Here is a 17044-nt window from a genome sequence, read left to right on the forward strand (position 1 = left end):
TCGTTAGGTTTTTAGTTGGCAAATTCCATGACAATGTAATAATTCTTAAGTCTGTAATGAATCATTCAATGTTCAAGATTGAAGTGTGAAGCAGCAGCTCAAAGAAGATACTTTGTACATATTTCAATTTTCATTTGATCGTCTCTTGATTGATCGAAATCTCTGGGTTTTGTCAGACTTGCGATCGTTTCTTAATCGATCAAAAGTGGATTTACGACTACCCTTCAACATCGACATGATTAATTGAAAATCAGGGATTCCATGAGTAATCAGTAATGCATTTTAACGAAGTCGGTTCTTGGAAAGCCTATATAAGGGCCTACCATACACTACTTCATACGATTGTTAAGGCATTTTTCTGAGAACAACACAACTTGAACATCAAAGCCTCCACCTTTCAACCCATGAGTATATAGAGTATATAGACATATATACTCCACTTTGTTTCTGAGTGATGAAAGATCTTGAAACTACAAAGCCTTCATCCTAGTGACGTTCATTGCAGTGAATCAAATCTCCAAGGAGGATTCTTAGAGTCGGTCAAAAGTTTTGATTGTGATCACAAACGAGTTGTTCATGAAGAGGTTCATATACAAATAGTTCAAAAGTTGTTGCGGATCATAGCAATAAATCAACCTCGAGGTCTAAGTCAAATTTTCAGAATACATCTTAGTTTCTTAAAAAGCTTTTGAGAGAGAGAGATCGAGAGAGAGAGAGAGCATCATAGCAGTATTGCCTGGAGTGCACTGGGAAGTAGTTAATGTAAGCGCTAAGATGCTAATTATTGTATAAAGACACAGACTACGAACATAAAATGTAAATGATTACAGGACCTCTAAGTTTACGTATATGAGCGGAAGTTTTACATGGTGACACATAAGAGCATCCAAGGAAAACAGAACTAGCTATGGAAACATATATTGCGGACAAATGGTTATACACTTATAGTAACTACAAAAGCAAAACTTTAGGGGCCTTGCATAAATATACTTTCTATTTGCATTCCGACCAAAATATTCACTTTCAAAAAGTATATATTCCACGCCCATAAATTTACTTTTCACAGCTCCCTAGTTGGATTATAGTGCATTTGAGCTGTGAGTACAAAACAAAAACAAAAACACACACACACACACACACACACACACATTTTCATTAGCAGCTACCTAGAAGCAGTTGAAGTCCATGCAGAAGCAGTATACAGACTAGTTTCCATCCACCCAAGCTTGAGTGTCCCTTCTCCTTGGACAAGGTTATATCCATGAGCAGGAGGGAACATGTTCAATATCAATTGTGTCTGAGCCATAGAATTTGCACTCATGGGCACTTGCAGAAAATTTCTTCTTGCAAGCTCACTCTTCCAATGCCTAAACTTGTTCTCCCCACTTCTTGCTGGCCCTCCTGTTGCCAATATGTTGTTGATTTCCCTATATAGAAGGCAATGCTCAACACTCTGTCTATTATGGTCATCAATAGGCAAATTTGCTCCAAGGGAATCGAAAATGGTCGAGTAGTAGTGTAGTGACCCAACAAAACGGTCTAGAAAAGACCCAACATGTGAAATATCTTGCTCAACCAATGTGATGATTCTGGGTGACAATTCTTCTAGTAGTCTCATTGTTTTCCAATCGGGTCCAGTAGCATCATATAAGGAATGTTGAAGCCAATGCACGGCTAGAGTTTCTCCACGCCTAACTTGCACCGTTGAAACATCAATTTCTCCAAACTTCCTCACAATTGGGTGGAATTCAAATGATATTCCAAGCCGCTTAGCGAAACTCAAAAGCTGCTTTCCTGTCTCCACCAAAATCTCCATTGACGTGCCCATCCCCGTCAATCTAAGGTGCGGAGGGCCCTCCATTCGCGTGGCGAGGATGTGAAATAAGGCTGGCCATTGCAAACCGTGCATGATCATATCAAGGTCAACAATGTGAACCCTATCGCGGTGGTGGAATGCCTCAAGGATTGCTTGGTTGGATGTAAAGTGTGCAAACTTGATGAAAGGGGAAACGTTGTTGAAAGCTTGAAAAGCTGAATGAATACTTTTGTAGTTGACTAAAGGGGAACATATACCAAGCCATGAGTTGATTACCCTGCTAGACATGGCCTTAGCGAAATAGGCCACAACTCGCTCAGCACATGAAACCCCATAAGGTGAGGCAATTTGTGTTAGCTCAAGTAACATTCTATGTGCCTCACCTAGATTGTCAACTGAGATTGCAACCGCACACTCAAGAAGTAGGGTTATTAGGGATAAGCCATGCTCATCTAACCTACTTAACCCTCTATTTATATTCCTTGCACGATGATCAGAAACTTGATTAGGCTCATTGGTCCATTGAACCTCGCTTCCAATGGTGTCATCGTAGTTTCTTCTTGCAGCTTTTCTTGGCCTAAAGTCTCCAAGAATTGATGGGACAAATTTGTCCTGAGAGGTTGTGTCAGAGTGCAAAATATCTATGCTACTCTCAGTCTGATCAGGTAAGTCTTCTATGAGTTGCTTTGCTATTTGCTCCACCCACTCAGAGAGCTCGTTGCGCTCCAAGTTCACACAACGGTTTGCCATAACAGGCTTCAGCTGGTAAGGGTTGAAGGGTGGAGTTGGGAAGCCAATACTAGTGGGGTTGTCCCATGGATCATGATGGGGTTGGATCATATCCAAAGCACCCTGAATAACTTAAGGTCCTGCTTTCACTAGGGAAATTAAGGAAGTGAAAGTTATAAGCTATAATACTTGAGAATGAAAGAAAGAGAGAAATTAAGCTAGCTAGAGAGGGCAAAGATGGTGAAGTGGTTGGAGGGGATTTTGGGAGAGGTGAAGACCATTTTTAAAGGCGAAAACTTTGGATGATGACCAAAGAGATGACACAAGAAAAGGTCTTTGTGACATAACATAATAATGGCACTAGTTTAATGCCAAAGGATGACCGGCATAACCAAGACACATAGAAAAATATAAGTTGCTAAAAGCCAAATTACCCACGTCAATTTGGTAGATTTTCAAATTATTAACTTAAGATTTTCAAGAAATATATTGATAGGTTTGAATTTTAAGTAATGATAGTCACACACTTCTTATTACACATTTACTTACATGTATTGTTATATGAATTAAAGTCTTGTTTTTTAAACAAGATTGTGAAATTGTGTTTTAAAAACATGATTTCAAAATAAAATATGTACAAATTATACAATAACTAATGTGTAACAAAATTTTTCATTGAATTTTGGAGGTCTAGGGTTCTAGAAGAATGAAGAAGACAAAAATTTTGAAGGACGTTATTTTTTGAGAACAAGGGCATTATAAAATGGGCACGAAGTAACTAACCCATTATATCATTTATTATCACAACTGTAAATAATGGCCCATGTGTGTCAAATAATGTTGTTAGTCACCTGAAATACAAAGCTGAGTAATTTCTTTTGGCGTGAAATACGGGATAGAATATCCAATTATTGCGGCTGGTTCACATGATTAAGATGCAGGGAATGATACTATTTATATCTCTATATTGACACGTTGGTATTGCAAAGTGTAAGAGAAAAGAGGGAGAAAGTGAAAGCAAGAACTAAAAATCATAATAATAAATCTTAAAATAGTATTATTTGCGTTAAAAGTATAATTATTATGTTTGATTTACAAGAATACGAGTCTAGAATGAATTTCAAGTTTTCAACCTTTTAGACCATAATGTTTCTAATAAATATTATTTAGGGTTCGTTTGTATATAACTTATTTTGCTGAAACTGAAAACTGAAAATACTGTAGTAAAATAATTTTTAAATGTGTGAATAGTGCTGTGTGATCCATTTTTAATATATTTTTTTAATAAAGTGGTTGTGGGTCCCGTAAACAGTACATTTTGTCTCTAAAAGCAGAAACAAGTGCAAAAAACAAAAAAAAAAAAAAAAGAAGAAGAAGAAGGAGGAAACGCAAAACGCTAAACGCGGATGCGCAAAACGCGCAATACAAACACATACTTAGTGTCATATAGTTACGAGGAAGGCGATGAGTAATTTCACATAAAGAGGTTAGAAATATCTAGTTAGACTGGTTAATTAGTATGTTAATTATTTCGATTAGTTTGAATAAGTCTTATTAAGCAGCTTATCTCTTTCTTCAATTTACCTGGAAATTAGAAAGTTAGATGTGCGTTTCCGGTAAGCTCTTCCGCTATATAATTGCTATCACTATAATAATACCAACTTGCAATTAGTAGATAAGTTTATTAATTTGTTAGAAAACCATTTTCATGACAATGCCATATTTCCTGTTAGTTCTACCGGTTAAGATGGAAAACCCCATAAGTCACTTTACCAAGTCGAATTGACACTTGACATGGCTTAGAAAACAAATATTGGTAATTAATTTAATTCCACCTGTTAAATAAATAAAGGTAATTTCATTTTCAGATGATGATCATTCTTGCTACATTGCTAGGATTTTGGCCGACCAGTAAAGATAAATTATTGGTGAGAAATCAAGATTATATATACTTGTGGGGGCTTTGCCCGAGTTTGGTGTCTCAGGTGCTGAATTTTCTGCTTTTTTGTGAATCATCTTATCGAAAATTTAATACTTAAATGAACTTCAATGATAGCTTAATTAACTCTAGTTATAACTAAACTTAACATCATGCTTTAGTAAGCTTGTTTTGTAATCTATTAGCAATGGCTTCCCAAAGACTACCATGTACACAAGAAAAATTTTCTTGTCCCTATATATATATTTTTAAACTTGACTATTATACTCCAAGAAGAAATCATTGAAAATTAGGAACAAAATAAAATACACCTGGTGACTCAACTAAGGCCAGAAGCTTAATTCAATATAGCTAAAATTCAAATGATTTTATTAAAAACTAATATACATAAACCTTAAATATGAAATATTCATATAAAATTTCTGAAATAAATCAAATATCTTTGAGTTCTGTACGCAAGAATCATTCCATAGTTTTAACTTATTTGATCTATGACTAGCCAACCAGAAATATATAGGGTTTGTTTGGTAACATTGTTTGAACAACAGTTTTCGTTGTTTAAACACTACAACACGTATTTTCACAACACTTTTTCACTCACATATATTTTCACAACACTTAAACAACGTTACTAGAAATCTTTTATCAAACAGGCCCATAGACATTGAATTATCTCAGGTTAACTCCGTCAAGTTGGAACCGCTTCCATATAATGTAATGCTCAAAAATTTCAATTCATAGAGTCTATATATAGCCCGTAATGAAAAACTCTGAAACAATTAAATTGAGTCTCAAAATAAAAAAATATTTAGAAATTCATTCAATTTTCAAAAAAAAAAAAAAAAAAGATCTAAACTCCATAAGATTTAAACATAAACTTAAATAAAAAAAAAATTACTCCCACAAATAATCTTTTAGATTAAAATGGAAAATCCTAACGCATAAGAAAATTCTTCAAGAACAATTAACTAAGTGCACAAAATGTCAATAGTATTTAGTCCATATCTACAACAAAACGATCACGTCCTAACAACCTCTTAATTATCACTACGAATATGAACTGCTCGTTTGGAAAAAAAAAAAAAAAAAGTAAAAACAACTCCCCCACCCCCCCCCCTTTTTTTTTTGAGAATCTAATGAATTAAAACTTAAAAACTTAATAAGTGGTAATTCACACATGCACTATCATTGATAGGGAATAGAAATAGGACAAAGTTTATCTACAAAATTGGTTGTAGCCTTAAATTACAAACTCACTCAATAAAATAAATATTACTACATATTTTGAAAATTTAACAGTTGAATTACATGTTTTTTACGCTCTTAATACACATGTCAATTTTTGTGTCAATCGGATATCATTTACTATATAATCTATAATCTTATATTTTATGTATAATTTTAAATTACAAAAACTTGCAATTTAAAAATTTATTGATGACATAGCTATTGATCTTTAATTTTCTCGAAATTTTGCAAACATTGAGAATATAAGAAGAAGATGCAATCTAATAGTGGATTTGTCAAATTCACCTCCAATAAAAAGATATTGAGTGAGTTTGTAGCCTAATGCTACAATCGATTTTGTAGCTAAATTTTGTCCATAGAAAAAAACACTAGGAGTTCTCAACATATATATATATATATATATAAAGTAGAGACCTCATGAGAGAGCACAAGATTATGTCATGTGGTGCATTCATTCATTGATATTCTTTTTATTTAGGTTTCCAACCCAACAAACAGGTACATTTATGATCAAAGTATTAGCTTATTAAATTAGCTAATAAAGTAAATACATATATCAATTATTATTTATAGTTGCGCATTAATTATTTATATTAAAGGAATTTATAGTATAAATTTTATATAAGAAAAAAAATCATCAAAATTAAATATTTGTGAATTCACTAAAATTAATCCTAAGTATTTAAATTTCCTAACTCCTTTAAGTGACCTGTATATATGTGTGGAGAATCAACATTGTAGTATTTATTCTATGTAATTGAAAATAATAATAATAGGATAAATACATTTATTTTGTTATATTAGTTATTTTAAATGGTATATTTATTATTTTAGTATAATGAAATTTTGATGTCATTTTTCTAAAGTTTTTATGAGAAATAATTGATTTGAAATATGGTATTCTTGCTCATATTTAGTTGTTTTTTAACAATTGAATCAAAGTTCAACAAAAGGAAATAATACTAATAATAATTAAAGACAATCAAGAATGGAAAAAAAAAAAAATAAATGAAGGATATTTGCATTTTTATTTTATCAAAACGATAATTTCATTCTTGAGTAGGCATGAAATATGCCTATCTATATCAATCACCATATTATGCAATTTTCAAATTTGTAAACACATATAGAATGATCAAATCACTACACCCAACCTTATTGTCTTTCTATTTTGTCCATAAAATAGAACAAAATTTAAAAATTTTACCCAAAAAAAAATTATTGAAATATTAGAGGAAATTAATAACAAGTTAGTAATTTTTTGTGTCATTACAATTTCAAAATGTACCGCACATCAAGTAGGAAATCGGTTAATTCAAACAAAACAAGCAAAAAAAAGATAGCAAGATATACAAAGGCTTTGCTAGTTTAGACAAAACAAGAAAATCTCTTCTAGTCATCTGGCTTCAGCCTCTCCTTAGGTTTGGTTTCCTCCCTCAAGGCGGAGCATAAAAATAAATGTAAACGCAGTAGTGGGTCCTTGCTTTTCTGTCATCGCTGTAGTTGTGAGAAATTGGAGAGGGGAGTTGGTGTTTCCTAGCTCCAAGAAAGTGAACACCACCCTTCCTCTTCAAGCTGAAGCAGAAGCAATTAGATGGGAGATCTCTTTTGCCCCTGCTCTAGATGGTGATTCTGTTCATGTGGAGTCTAACTCTCAAGTTGTTGTCCAGCTTCTTTCAAATTTGACATTACCTCCTCCTTGGCGAATCAAGTCGCTTTGTGGTGATTTGAGGTCACTACTTGCTCTCCATGGTAATGTGTTGGTGTCGTGGGTTCCTAGGCTGTGTAATCATGCTGCCCACAACTTAGCAAAATGGAGTTTATCTTGTAATTTTTTTGGCTTTTTTGGCTGTGGTTCTTGCCAAGATTGTCTCTCTTCTGTTGTTGTGAAAGAGTCCAGTAAGGTGTTGTAGTTTGTTTCTTTGTTTTTAATAAAGTTTTTGGTTCATAAAATTTTTTTTATTAAAAAAAAAAAAAAAACTCCTAGCTCCAAGAAAGTGAACACCACCCTTCCTCTTCAAGCTGAAGCAGAAGCAGTTAGATGGGAGATCTCTTTTGCCCCTGCTATGGATGGTGATTCTGTTCATGTGGAGTCTGACTCTCAAGTTGTTGTCCAGCTTCTTTCAAATTTGACATTACCTCCTCCTTGGCGAATCAGGTCGCTTTGTGGTGATTTGAGGTCACTACTTGCTCTCCATGGTAATGTGTTGGTGTTGTGGGTTCCTAGGCTGTGTAATCATGCTGCCCACAACTTAGCAAAATGGAGTTTATCTTGTAATTTTTTTGGCTTTTTTGGCTGTGGTTCTTGCCCAGATTGTCTCTCTTCTGTTGTTGTGAGAGAGTCCAATAAGGTGTTGTAGTTTGTTTCTTTGTTTTTAATAAAGTGTTTGGTTCATCAAAAAAAAAAAAAAAAACAAGGAAATAACTAAATATATAGACAAGACATTGTTTAGTTTGAGGCTGTTTCAATTTTTTTTTTTTTTTGGATTCTATTTATAGTGAGTTTGTTAAGATTGTAATTTTTGTTGTAAAACTTCAATTTATGAAAAGAGCTATAGGTTTTGGTTTTGTTAAGCTTGTATATATTTGTCTATGTAATTGTAAAAAACTATGCAAGCAATAATATTTTTCTAGTAGAAAATTCTTTCCTCCCTTAACTCTCCCTATTTTCTTCGTAGTTAAACATTTCCTTGCTTCTTCATAGTTAAACTCATTTCCTTTCATGGTACGGTAAAGATTCAATCCAGCTTGCATATAAACATAATCAAAATATTTTCATAAATGCAGAAGATCAAGAGATATAGGACAGAATCCCCAACCAGTGTTTTGTGAGGGGAAGCGTTAATACTATCTTGACTCTTGTGTACTTTGCGGTAAAATAATAACGTTTAGGAGTATTTTCTATAAACTATGTTGTATGTTGTTCACTCTCGCTTCACACAGACTGATAGAAGGTTAGAAGGTTTCCCATAGGGTTTATTATGACATAAGGTGAGCATAGGCAATTGAAATTTCAAAATTTAATTTTAGATCAAGATCAAACTCTAAGGTTTATTGTGTGATTATCCAAACTTTTAAAATTCTTAATTTTTTTTTTTTTGTTTTTTTTTTGTTTTATATATGCCATAACTCTAGATCTAGAAATTTGCATACCAAAGTAGATCTATTTAAGATTACATAAAGTAGGAAGAAAAAAACACACACAAGTACGAAGTTCTAATACTTTGGGCGAATCTCCTAAAGGAAATGGCACTACAAAAATCGCCCCTCTTAGGCCGCGTTTTTTTGGGCCGTGTTTGAAAAAACACGGCCCTAGACTGAGTAAAGCCGCGTTTATAAAAAACACGGCTTAATGAAAAAACCTCAGCCACGTTTTAAACGCGGGGCCATAGAACGCGTTTGAAGCCGCATTTTTTTGAGCTAGAGCTGCGTTTTTTTGCGTGTAGCTATGGCCGTGTATAAAACACGCGGCTATAGGACCTTTCGTATTTCCTTTTTTTGGCGAACATTTTTTTTTTCCTTAACTATGTCCATGTTTATAAAATGCGGCTCTAGCCTGCATAAAGCCACATTTTATAAACGCGGCTTTACATTTGGTCTAAAGCCGCATGTTTAAAACGTGGCTTTAAATTTGGTCTGAAGCCGCGTGTTTAAAACATGACCTAAGGTTATAGAAACGCGGCCTAAGGTGATAGACTATGGCTACGTTTTGAACGCGGCCATAGTGTATCACCTTAGGCCGCATTTTGAACGCGGCCATAGTTTATCACCTTAGGCCGCGTTTGAAACACGACCATAGGTCTTGGTCTTAGGTCTCGTTTGGAAAGTGCGGCCATAGACCCCTCTGGCCTATAGTCATGAGGTTTGGGCCACATTTGAAAACGCAGCCTGAAAAAACGCGGCTATTGGCCAAATCGGCCTATGGCTACGTTTTTTGGACCTAAGGTTTTTTTTGTAGTGTGGGGTTTAGCATAAGTCCAATCTCACTCTATATGAAAGATTTCTCCTTAATTTTGTCTACAAGCTTTGTGCTAGCAAGATAGCACAACTTTTCTCTAGTTCTTTTTCCATATAAGCCAATCCATAGTCTTGGTGGAACTTGTTTTTAGTAGAGTCAAGTTGTCAAAACTAGCTGAAACTGTCCAAGCAGTCCTCCTGGTCAAGTAGTCCCGGCCAGCAGCCTGGATTTTTCTATAAACTCTTACCTATGATAACAGCACAGATGACAGACCCAAACAAACTTGCAAAAGCATTACATATGCTTACATAAACATATACCTTCATGATGATGCATGTATTACATGATCAGTCTTCTCTGCATATTCATCTCTTTTGTGATACTAAAGAGTCATTTTTCTAAGGTGTTTATTAAGAAACTTAAATCATACAAAATCTAATTAAAAGAGAATTTGAATATATCAGTAAATATTGCTAAAAAAAAATTAAAAAATACGTGAAATTTACAATTTCCTTCTAAAAAAAAAAAAAAAACTGATGAGAAATTAAGTGAGAACTAAGAATGCTAAGATGAGAGTTAGAAAAAGTATGAAATGATAACAGAGAAGAGAAAAATTGAGAAAGTGAGAGGGAGCAATGAACGATACATGCATGTTATGATTGAGGAGAAGAGTTCCCAGCATCACCGAGGAGAACTCAAGGCCACAACCTCTCTCTTGGTATTGTTATTTAGGAAAATGAAATTATGAATTATTTAATTATTTTTATGGAATGATTTGAACGACTTACATATCTTAATGATTAAGGGTTCTTATTTTTTATTTTTAAATGAGCTTTTGTAGAATATTTTGTTCATTTGTTGTTGTTTGGTCTAATCTTGTTGTTTTTTAGGCTATTTTAATGTTATTTGCTCTCATTATTATTGCTATTTGAAATTTTATTTTAATTTCTTGTTTAAGGGGTTAAGAATTATGTTTGGGGGGTCAAGATTATTTTGTAAGTAATGCTAGAGACACAATAAAATGTCACAATAATTCCAACATTAGCATACAAAAATATTTAAATTAGAGATTAAAGAAAGCCCATGTATGAGTTGGAATGCTAATTTTGAAAATTTGTGAAATTATTATGACATTTTATTGTATCTCTAGCATTACTCTTATTTTTATTGAATCTAAATTCTTGAGATTATCTAGTTAGGATGGTGAATATGTTTTTAGAGTAGACAAAACATGTTAATTTAAATATAGGACAAAGATTGGCTATAAACTTGGTTGTAGCCTAAGGCTACAACTTTACTTAATATCTTTTTATTAGATGTGAATTTTGACAAATTTACAATTGGATTACATTTTCTTTTTATATCCTCCGTGCTTGAAAATTTCTAGAAAATTAAAAATCAATAGCTATGTCATCAATCAATAATTTCAATTACAAGTTTTTGTAGTATAAAATTATGCATAAAAAATAAGTTTATGAATCATATAGTAAATAATATCTAACTAGCACAAAATTTGACATGTGTATTAAGAGCGTAAAGAACATATAATCAAATGATTAGATTTTTAAAATATGTAGTAATATTAATTTTTTAAAGGAACTTGTAGCATTAGACTACAACTAAGTTTGTATTCAAACTTTGTCCTTAAATATAATTATGTATATAATTTAAAAAAAAAAAAAAAGAAGTCGGGGTGGTCGACCACCTGACTACTATGTGGAGCCACCACTGCAAAGAATTACAAACAATTGTGTTGCCTATCACAAAAAATTAATCTAATATTTATTTATTACGTTGTTGACATCCTTTAAATACATCATTACCACATTAAAATTTGTATTATTTTTATAATTTTTTTATAAAATAATACTAGAGATATAAATTATTTTATAAAAAAATTTATCCAAACTTTTAAAATTCTTATTTTTTTTTTTTTTTTTTTGGTTTTATATATGCCATAACTCTAGATCTAGAAATTTGCATACCAAAGTAGATCTATTTAAGATTACATAAAGTAGGAAGAAAAAAACACACACAGGTACGAAGTTCTAATACTTTGGGCGAATCTCCTAAAGGAAATGGCACTACAAAAGTCGCCCCTCTTAGGCCGCGTTTTTTTGGGCCGCGTTTGAAAAAACACGGCCCTAGACTGAGTAAAGCCGCGTTTATAAAAAACACGGCTTAATGAAAAAACCTCAGCCACGTTTTAAACGCGAGGCCATAGAACGCGTTTGAAGCCGCATTTTTTTGAACTAGAGCCGCGTTTTTTTGCATGCAGCTATGGCCGCGTATAAAACACGCGGCTATAGGACCTTTTGTATTTCCTTTTTTTGGCGAACAATTTTTTTTTTTCCTTAACTATGTCCACGTTTATAAAATGCGGCTCTAGCCTGCCTAAAGCCACATTTTATAAACGCGGCTTTACATTTGGTCTAAAGCCGCATGTTTAAAATGTGGCTTTAAATTTGGTCTGAAGCCGCGTGTTTAAAACATGGCCTAAGGTTATAGAAACGCGGCCTAAGGTGATAGACTATGGCTACGTTTTGAACGCGGCCATAGTGTATCACCTTAGGCCGCATTTTGAACGTGGCCATAGTTTATCACCTTAGGCCGCGTTTGAAACACGGCCATAGGTCTTGGTCTTAGGCCTCGTTTGGAAAGTGCGGCCGTAGACCCCTCTGGCCTATAGTCATGAGGTTTGGGCCACATTTGAAAACGCAGCCTGAAAAAACGTGGTTATTGGCCAAATCGGCCTATGGCCACGTTTTTTGGACCTAAGGTTTTTTTGGTAGTGTGGGGTTTAGCATAAGTCCAATCTCACTCTATATGAAAGATTTCTCCTTAATTTTGTCTACAAGCTTTGTGCTAGCAAGATAGCACAACTTTTCTCTAGTTCTTTTTCCATTTATAAGCCAATCCATAGTCTTGGTGGAACTTTATTTTTGGTAGAGTCAAGTTGTCAAAACTAGCCGAAACTGTCCAAGCAGTCCTCCTGGTCAAGCAGTCCCGGCCAGCAGCCTGGATTTTTCTATAAACTCTTACCTATGATAACAGCACAGATGACAGACCCAAACAAACTTGCAAAAGCATTACATATGCTTACATAAACATATGCCTTCATGATGATGCATGTATTACATGATCAGTCTTCTCTGCATATTCATCTCTTTTGTGATACTAAAGAGTCATTTTTCTAAGGTGGTTATTAAGAAACTTAAATCATACAAAATCTAATTAAAAGAGAATTTGAATATATCAGTAAATATCGCTAAAAAATATTTTAAAATACGTGAAATTTACAATTTCCTTCTAAAAAAAAAAACTGATGAGAAATTAAGTGAGAACTGAGAATGCTAAGATGAGAGCTAGAAAAAGTATGAAATGATAACAGAGAAGAGAAAAATTGAGAAAGTGAGAGGGAGCAATGAACGATACATGCATGTTATGATTGAGGAGAAGAGTTCCCAGCATCACCGAGGAGAACTCAAGGCCACAACCTCTCTCTTGGTACTGTTATTTAGGAAAATGAAATTATGAATTATTTAATTATTTTTATGGAATGATTTGAACGACTTACATATCTTAATGATTAAGGGTTCTTATTTTTTATTTTTGAATGAGCTTTTGTAGAATATTTTGTTCATTTGTTGTTGTTTGGTCTAATCTTCTTGTTTTTTAGGCTATTTTAATGTTATTTGCTCTCATTATTATTGCTATTTGAAATTTTATTTTTATTTCTTGTTTAAGGGGTTAAGAATTATGTTTGGAGGGTCAAGATTATTTTGTAAGTAATGCTAGAGACACAATAAAATGTCACAATAATTCCAACATTAGCACACAAAAATATTTAAATTAGAGATTAAAGAAAGCCCATGTATGAGTTGGAATGCTAATTTTGAAAATTTGTGAAATTATTATGACATTTTATTGTATCTCTAGCATTACTCTTATTTTTATTGAATCTAAATTCTTGAGATTATCTAGTTAGGATGGTGAATATGTTTTTAGAGTAGACAAAACATGTTAATTTAAATATAGGACAAAGATTGGCTATAAACTTGGTTGTAGCCTAAGGCTACAACTTTACTTAATATCTTTTTATTAGATGTGAATTTTGACAAATCCACAATTGGATTACATTTTCTTCTTATACCCTCCGTGCTTGAAAATTTCTAGAAAATTAAAGATCAATAGCTATGTCATCAATCTATAATTTCAATCACAAGTTTTTGTAGTATAAAATTATGCATAAAAAATAAGTTTATGAATCATATAGTAAATAATATCTAACTAGCACAAAATTTGACATGTGTATTAAGAGCGTAAAGAACATGTAATCAAATGATTAGATTTTTAAAATATGTAGTAATATTAATTTTTTAAAGGAACTTGTAGCATTAGACTACAACTAAGTTTGTATTCAAACTTTGTCCTTAAATATAATTATGTATATAATTTTTTTTTTTAAAAGAAGTCAGGGTGGTCGACCACTTGACTACTATGTGGAGCCACCCCTGCAAAGAATTACAAACAATTGTGTTGCCTATCACAAAAAATTAATCTAATATTTATTTATTACGTTGTTGACATCCTTTAAATACATTCATTACCACATTAAAATTTGTATTATTTTTATAATTTTTTTATAAAATAATACTAGAGATATAAATTATTTTACAAAAAAAATTACAAATTATTGATATGGTGAATGATTATTGGTAAATGAAAATGTGATATAAATGGTGTGCCTAAATAAAAACCAATAAGAAATTAGTCACATCAATATTTTTTAAAAATATTATAAAATAGTTTGTGGCTGTTGCATGACTCTTTTTTATAAACAGTTTGACATACTGGTGAAGTGGACTGGTTTAGAGAACTAATTAGAGTTGGAGACAGACAGACAGTGTGCCAAATGCAGAAGTAATTGCATACACAGGGTCTAAGGGGTTTGCTCCCTTCTTTTAGCATTGCAGAGGTATAGGAGTTGCACAAAAATTCAGGCTCACGGGGAAAACTTCTGCATACGTTTTTCACTTTTGATTCTCCATATCAATACCACTGCAAAGATAAAAGATTATCTGTATAGGAGAAATTTGCATTATAGTATTAGTAATGATTATCATGCACTCATTATTATATACAAATACAATACAATTTAAAATTTCACAATTTTAACTAAAATCATAAATGTATGTACAGATTATATGCACTGATAAGTGTATAACAAAATTTAACATTTTAATATAGCCATAAAACCATCTAAGTGAAATATCTAACCATTCCTCGAAGGCATATTTCAAAATGCACTAACATAAACTTCTTGTCTCCTTATACACTCAACATTTTCTTTCCTGGCCAGACAAATATGTCTATGTGCCATCGTTGCTGTCGTTTTATCTGAAAAAAGAAAAATTAAAGAATAAGTCAATCACGAATATTAAGAACTTTGATTAACTCAATAATCAATATACTAAAAAGTAGTAGTTATCAGTTACTTTTAAGATGATGGTGACTCTGAGTGGGCATGATACATTGACAAATGGTAGTTACATAGATACACACTATAGGTCAACCATGATGACTCAATCAAAACCATGACCTGGGACTGTGAGATTGTCTTTGGAATGATTTGCTTTTTTTGGCTGTCAGTGTGATTATTGGTGTATTACTACATCTACATCCCTTGAAATGTTCCCAGAAGAAAACCTAGTCCAATTGGTCAAGCTCAAATCCAAAATGAAATTTGCAATAAAATGATATAATCCAAATGTTAATGAATTACATTTCTTTTTCTTTGAGATTTCAATCATATATGGGTCTAGATGTATCATAAAAGCTTTGTTAAGGAGTATTCTTCACAGGCCTGGATCCTCTCCATTTCATAAAGAAATGGACTATATTCATTTCATGATCAAATTTTAATTTTTATGGATCTAATTCTAAAGGTGCACATCATGTCATGTCATTTGAACTCACACATAATCAATCTTTTAGGCTTCCTCAAATATGGATTGTTAATTATGTACATCCAGAAATCAGGCTTAAGCTTGTTTATTCAGTATAAACAACTTCTTCCTGTTCCAATCACTCACAAGCGGCGTGTCTCATTAGCAATGCATATCGATTTCCAATTGCACTGGCCATAATATGTTTTACCAGCGGTTAAGAATTCTAGACCAAAAAAATGGTAGAAAATGCTAGAAAACACAAACACGGATAAGGGTACGGGTACAACACCATGACATGAGCAAAATCTGAAAAATTACAACATAACATGATGGGTATGACCCTGGTACGACACAAGTATGGCATCCCAAATAAAATGTCCGTACTTCTTAGAGAACATGTCCATACTTCCTAGAGAAAATGTCAAAAGCTTTTTTATAAAAAATAAACCCAGTTTACAAGAAATAAATTATGATTTTATCAAATTTTGTTTAGCATTAAGTTCTAATTTTGTAGCACTGAGTTGCATGAAGTTGAAACCATAAGCCTATGACCTTGCTCAACCAAAACATCGATTGCTTCCACTTGTGATGTGACCTTTGATCACCTGGACACCTTAATATCAAGGAAGACCCTCTCTTTTCCTCTTCATGTATGTGAGCTGCCTACCTCGTCATGAATATTAGGCTAAGGAAAGGTCAATAGAACTCTTAAATCACGATAAGGAAGTTTTTAATTGGTTTCAATTGAAATGTAACAATTTACATTTTTCATATAACTCTGAAAATTTTGTTGTGAAAGAAGTCCTAAAAAATTCTAACGCTTCCATTTTACCATTATATACTATACTACTGGGAAAATACAAGGTTCATAAAGAAAGCTCATCTGCTTCTTTTTCTTCTCTTTTTTTGTGTTTGTTACCCTAGCATTTTGTCCATATGCTTCATTTTTGTGTATCCTTGACAATGATAATTCTACTCATCCGAAATTTTCAATGAGGGTTGGACTAGGAGTAGGTTTTAAATTTAAAAAAAGGTCAAATATTATGAACAAAGATTTTGTGAACTGAGGTATTTCTGAACATGCAGGAAGAAATTGAAGATGAACAAACATCGTGGTAATCTCATAATCTAGAAATTCTAGAGTCAATTTTATAAACGTCTTTTTCCTTTGTTTCCCCCTCCTCTCTCTTTTTCTTCTCTCATTGAGTACACTGCCTTGTTACAAAAAGGACTCAAGACTGCCAACAAAAGTGTCTATAATGAATTTGGAAGCATAACACATCAAATGGAACTAATCGGTATCTTTATGAAGAAAACAAACCTCCCCACATTTTCATTACAAGACTACTCCAAGTTGTCCAGCACAATCGTCTCAAAAAGCATACGATCAAACAGCTTGTACG

The 17044-nt window shown here is 32.9% G+C and overlaps 1 pseudogene; it reads right to left on the reverse strand.

Annotated features, from left to right (window-relative positions):
• Window positions 1–970: 970 nt before the first annotated feature.
• Window positions 971–3332, reverse strand: LOC112019240 (protein SCARECROW-like; annotated as a pseudogene).
• Window positions 3333–17044: the final 13712 nt, after the last annotated feature.

Source organism: Quercus suber, unplaced genomic scaffold (assembly GCF_002906115.3).
Source record: "Quercus suber isolate HL8 unplaced genomic scaffold, Cork oak 2.0 scaffold_452, whole genome shotgun sequence".
Taxonomy (NCBI): Eukaryota; Viridiplantae; Streptophyta; class Magnoliopsida; order Fagales; family Fagaceae; genus Quercus; species Quercus suber.